This window comes from Alosa pseudoharengus, unplaced genomic scaffold (assembly GCF_046254945.1).
Source record: "Alosa pseudoharengus isolate Yale_2024_CS ecotype anadromous, Long Island Sound unplaced genomic scaffold, YU_APseudo_1.1 YU_APseudo_1.1_scf_2, whole genome shotgun sequence".
Taxonomy (NCBI): Eukaryota; Metazoa; Chordata; class Actinopteri; order Clupeiformes; family Clupeidae; genus Alosa; species Alosa pseudoharengus.
The window spans coordinates 51,581,945-51,588,773 of NW_027468663.1; positions in this window are offsets into that span (position 1 = coordinate 51,581,945).

Here is a 6,829-nt window from a genome sequence, read left to right on the forward strand (position 1 = left end):
GATGCAGCTATGAGGGACAGAAGGTGGAAAAGCAGACTTACCCCCCCCCCCCTCTCTCTGAAGACTGAAGAGAGAACGACTGTTTAGACATGAAACAGCGAAAGCCACTGCAAATATAAAGCAAGTTTCAGTCATTTGAACACTACTCTTTACACTACTCACTACTCTAGCTGGCCACACAATGTAGCATACATACCATTAGTCAGATTGAAAACAAGGTTCACCCAGTTTGCCTTATTTTGCATTTAACCTTGGTTGCCTAGCTTAAAAAAAGTGGAGAAATAACAAATATATTCACTGTTTAGTTGCACACAGACATAGCTCACACAGCAAGGACATCGTGTTGTGGTTCACACACAGTGACAACAGAAAGGAAACAACAAAAGTTACGGCCTTTCTAAACTTGATCTGACCTTATAGCAGTAGCTATATAAAGCGGAAAAACTCAACCATGCTGCGTTGTGCTGTGCTCCATTGCTCTCTCTCATCGTGTGTGTGTGTGTGTGTGTGTGTGTGTGTGTGTGTGTGTGTGTGTGTGTGTGTGTGTGTGTGTAGGTCTGAGTGCGTGTGTTAATCTCCAGCTGCTTTCAAAGGAATGCTAATCAGGTTTGGTTTTCTGTCAAGAGACTAGGCACATAACTACTGACAAACTCCTCCCACAGAATCAGAGAGCGGGGAAAGAGAATATTATCTGGCGGTCATTTGCTTTAACCCTGCTGTCACAACCTATTTCATCGGCCAACCAACACTGCAGTTTACAGTGTTGCATGGTAGCTTATGGAAACTCATGGGAGCATGTTGTCAAATCTGGTTGTTGTCAGAGCAACTGAAGCTTCGGGTCACTGATAGTAAACTGAGTGCCTCTTAAGTGAAAGTCCTTTGTCATTTTGTATACTATAGTGATTAGATGGTATGCACAAAATATAATATCCTGTTCTTAAGACATCTGGAGCAGCTACTGATGACTTTAGAAGCTATCGTCCCATCTCCAACCTGCTATTTATTTCTTTATTTTAACTTCTTGAGCGCACTGTAACCTCACAGCTCCAAGAACACTGATCATGGCCCGTGGGAAGTGTTTCAGTCCAGTTTTAGGGCTAAGCACAGCACCGAGATGGCCCTGGTCAAGGTTATTAACTACCCACTCATTGCCGCCGATACAGAACCATGTCAGCATTCTCTTACTGCTTGACCTCTCAGCTGCCTTCTACACGCACAACACACTGCTCACCCGGTTGGAATCACTGGCACTGGTACTCCACTCTCTTGGTTTAGGTCATATCTCACAGCTAGGGAACAGTTTGTCTCCATAGGTCATTTCAGGTCCCCCAGTTCACCCCTCTCATACGGTGTTCCCTAGGGTTCTGTCCTAGGTCCCCTGCTCTTCATCATTTACATCCTCCCCCTTGGTCACATTTCACATCAGTATGATAACTTTCACTGCTATGCTGATGACACACATTTTTAAATTCACACTAAGCCCTCCCACACACTCCCTCCCTCCAATCTGGTCACCTGCCTTAATGCAATTAGCAACTAGATGACACAGAATTGTCTCAAATTAAACCATGACAAGACAGAAGCCATACTCATTGCCACACCAGTTGTATTGAAAAAGCTCAAACAATCACAGTTATCCATCCCTGGCTATTTTACCAACACTACCTCGGAATTAAAAAACCTTGGTGTCATAATTGACTCTACTCTCTCCTTTGACTCTCACATTGAATACATCACTAAGTGTAAGTATAAATATATATACTCTTTTGATCCTGTGAGGGAAATTTGGTCTCTGCATTTATCCCAATCCGTGAATTAGTGAAACACACACAGCGAGCACACACTAATCCCGGCGCAGTGAGCTGCCTGCAACAACAGCGGCATCTTGCACCCTCTTATGTTTCAAACCTTCTGACCCCTTACCAACCAACCCACACCTTACGGTCCACTGATGCCCACCTCCTCCACCCCCACATCTCCCTTCCATGGGTGACCGGGCGTTTAGCGTGGCTGGCCCCAATCTCTGGAACTCCCTCCCACTTGCACTACATGTATGTCAGAGCACTTCACTGTATCCATGCTAAAAACTCACCTTTTCACTCTTGCTTCTCCTTTCTATTCCTAACTGCCTCCCTCCATCCCATCCTTTCCCCTGTCTAGCTACTGTTGTTTTATTTTGGTTGTCAATGTTTGACCCCTGCTGAATGTATAGTGTCTTTTATTAAGTGTACAGTCTACATGTATTGGCCCTGTGTGTTGCTTTTATGCTGCTTTTATGTCTGTGTGTTGCTTTTATGCTGCTTTTATGTCTGTGATACTCTTGCCATTATTGTGCAGTGTCCTTGGGTGACATGAAAGGAACTTTAAATAAAATGTATTATTATTATTATTATTATTAGAAAACCCCATACATGTAATTAATAAGGTTCATAGACTTAGTGCTGTTATTGGCATTAGTCCCTCAATATGGCTACAACTGCAAGCTGGGCCACCTGCAACCATCAGTTTGTATTAGTGGCTGCTGCTTAAGATATAGATCCTTTCAACAATAAAAACAAAAACAATGCTTGAACATTCTATTTGGTTCCCAATCTACTTCCTCTGCATTAAGATAACATATGGAATGTTAAAACGGAAGCCTTGTGGGGCCAAATATGATGCTAATGGAACTCTCTTGAAAGGGTCTATAGATGCTCAAGAAACACGTACACAAGAATCCTATGTATGAACAGTATGTCGTCACACTGACACATCTCTCACCCCACACATTCATAGAAAGCAATGTTACTTGTGTCTGCTTGTGTCCGGGGCTGGTCAGAGGCGCTGTGCTCTTAAACCCTGGAGGCCAACTGACCCATTTTTGGCAGACAGTTGTGTGATGCAGCCATGCTCTCTTTCTCTGTCTAACACACACACACACACACACACACACACACACACACACACACACACACACACACACACACACGCATGCACACACACACATGCACACACACACACATCACATGAACAGACGCACATACACGTGCACACACACACACACACACTCATGCATGCCCACACACACATGCACACACACACACACACACACACACATGCACACACACACACACACACACACACACACACACACATGCACACACACACACACACACACACACACACACACACGCACACCCACAGACCTTGTTAAGTCCCTCTGTTGAGAGCGAAGGACAGCAGCACACTCTGAGAGTGAAATCATTATGATGGATGGCAACGCCATGTGTTGCATCAGCTGTCTGTGCTCTTCCTGTCAGCTTGTATCCACACAAATACACATGCACACACATAAACACACACACTCACACTACAACTGCAAGTCAGGCTCCCACTCATCAATGCCTAATCAGGCCCAAGCTGAGTCATCAGCCAGTCTTCAGTGAAGTGTTACCTGACTAACACATTAGTCTGCCATTTAGGACTGCTGGCTGTCCATCTCTGACAAATCAATTCCTTAGCATCAGGGTTAGCTTTTGATGACATCTCCATGAGGCACTGCTCTCTGCTACCCTGGAAATCCAGAGTTCTCACGAGAGCACAATGGAATTGTCTCTGCGAGACACTCTGGCAATGAGCAATGATGCACGTTTCTTTTTCCCCTTGCATTCCGGGGAACCAGCTAAACTGATGAAGACAGCGCTGCAACGTTGGAGGACAGTACACATTGGTCGTAGTGTTATCCGATTGTGTCGAAGTCCGAAATCATTCAAAGTAAACATGGTCTAGTGTTATCCAATTGCGTGCAGTGAGATTTTTAAATGCATGTTTGTTGCCACCCCTCGAGTTGGGCCATTACATTGTTCTTGGCCAGACCCTTAATCTTTCTAGATTACCAGGGTCTGGATTTTCCAGGCTAGCTCTCTGCACTGCTGCTGGAGAACTCTTGAGAAGGTAGTCCATAACTGAACTATGCATATGTAGGCTGGTGGGCCTGTACAGAAACAAACTGTTACTATTTCATGCCTGGACATGGCTTTACATTTAAAAGGTCTATGGCCTGTGTTGCTGATAATGTCAAAGATATACAACAATATATGGAACATACTATTTAAAATGATCATTGCTAAAGACAATCAAGAAAAAGCTATGTAGGCCTACATGGCTCAGAACCTGGATGAGGTCAGTGACAATGACACCATATCACAAAAATAAATCCATTACAGTAACTTAAAATAATGTAAGGCCTGGTTGCCAAAATGATAAGAATGTTTATGTGAGTGGGTGTGGCTGGTACATCTCTTAGGAGAAATAATATTTTAATCGACAACCATTGCAAAAGGAGAAAGCACAGATTTTCTGAGTTCTAATTTACATGAAATGTGACAGTGCAATTCAAAATATTTGTTTAGCCTGATAAAACTACGAATGAGTCGAGTGAAACGTTTTACACGCTGACAGTTTAAAAAAAATCCAAATGACGTAATGGTTAGGGGTGTGTGGAATTGTAAAAGAAACCTCAGGGCGTCCTCTGCTGGTCAATGAGTGGAACAACAAAATATGAAAAAGTCTATCGAAGATCAAACGTTTCTTGTATCTAGTTTGTTCATTCTAACGGGTAGGCGTACGTCTTAACACGTTTGTTAGTATTATGAATAATGAATATTAAGGGTAGGCTAGTGTATATTTTAAAGTGAAGAAAATCCTAAAGTTTCACAAACAGCACTGAGTAGGCTAAAGAAATAGGATAGTTTCAGAAGCAACCTTTAGCCTTTCAGCATCTTTGAAAATGATCAGAGGTGCCCAATTCTCCGCACCTTCAACCACAGTTTTGGAAGAGAGCATCTGTGTTTCATTAAAAATTATCAATCTCCGACATCTAAGCCATCCCAGAGAGTGTTGAGCGCGCGTGTGTGCTTTAAAGGCGTATTTCCTTCTCGCTCTGTTTCGGGACTTCTCATATCTGTCAGAAACGTTCCGTTAAAAGTGCATTGGGAGCGACGGGACCCACCGCGTAACATAAATATCCAATTATAGACACATCAAACGGACAGCTGATAAATTATTTATAACGCTGACGTACTTATATAATCTACAATGCCTACTTATATAACTGTTCTATTTTATGCAGGAGTGCATTAGGGGATTATTGTTTCAAAGCCACTCCTGGGAGAAGGGTAGGGGTTTGGGAGACCGTTTATCAAATGTAGAAACTTTTCCTGACTGTCCTCACTTCCGTTAACATCCTGCTTCTGTGTTTCCTTGTGGAATTTCACTTGTTTAAAATTCCATAAGGAAAAACAAACATCTCGGAAAAACGATATCCCTGGACATCAACCTTTACCAAAAGACAAGGACAAGCAATACATAGCCTATTTTAAAAATGTAAGTTCACACACAAGCGCGCGCGCGCGCACACACACACACACACACACACACACACACACACATTCACGCACACACACAGGGACGTGCACAGGAATTTTGAGGGGCAGTTGCTCTGACCTGAAAAAAAAAGGGTAGCCTATAGGCTATGTGATAACTTCTCTGCAAGCTATCTGTCTGATTATTTAGGCTAAACGTGGCAAACTCAGCCTGGATTTATGAAGATTTTAATTAATTTCATAAAACTTGATGACGATGATCGTTCGTTTGTTATACATCACAAACTCACCTTTTCCGACAACGTTGAGTCGTCTCACACTGTACGACAACCACGACAATCTCCTTCTAGGGCCGCTTATGCAGGCTCAGCTCAGGTGCCGGTCGCGTGCAGCGCTGCAGCCACGTAAACAGAGTTTGCCCTTCCCCTACTGACTTTAACTTTCGGTGCCCGAATGGAAGTGAATGAGGCTTTGCGATTTTTTTTATCTAGGCCTACGTGAAATTCTGCATCCATTGTACGATGTATTTATTTATTTTCCCCATTGGAAGGGCAACATGAGCCAAGAAGGGCATATGGGCAGTTGCCCGGGCAACCTGAGCAACCCACCTGTGCGCGTCCCTTAGGCTAGTTTGTGTGTCACACACACACACACATAAAACTAGCCTAAAGTCTGGAGTCTCAAACAATAATCCAGCTACCATAATATTTTGTAAACTGTTCAACATGTGGCTTAACAGAGTTGAATATCACCTAAAAATGAAGTTGTTGGTTCACAGGTCACAACAGAGATCGCCACACTCTGCAGAAGGCGTGTGTCCCCATCATAAACATGCAGAGATCGCCACACTCTGCAGAAGGCGTGTGCCCCCATCATAAAAACACAGTCCCTCATGCAGCTCAAGGGGGCAGTTCACATTGCTTTGATGTGATGATTTTCAGTGTTGATGAAGAATGCAGAGAGAAACATGCATTAACATCTCTCTCTCTCTCTCTCTCTCTCTCTCTCTAACAAGAAATAACCATATCAGCAGCCTTTGAAGCAGACACTTCCAGCAAACTAAAGCAGAGCAGGCATAAACAAACTGAAAATGCGAATAGCAATGATGCATACATTACTCCATCCACATCTTCTCCACAGCCTCTGTTGTTGTGGCTGTGGCACACTAGGATGAATATTCATAAATAGCTAGCTAGTTGCAGAGTGAGTTTGCTTTGTTTGAGTTTGGAGTGCAGCTAGCAATCAGTGACCCAAAAAGATGCTCCAGATAGCAGGCCCAGTTCTGTAGACTTCCCAGGAAAACAGAAACAGCGGCATGATAAACAGAGGAGCCGTGCTCCATTACCCCCATCATTCATATCCTAGCATCATAGCCTACATTCTGTAGGATACTAAGCATTATAATGGATCTAGTTTCAGAGGTCTTTCTGCCCGACTGTGCCACCCAGTGATGCTTGTGAAATCTT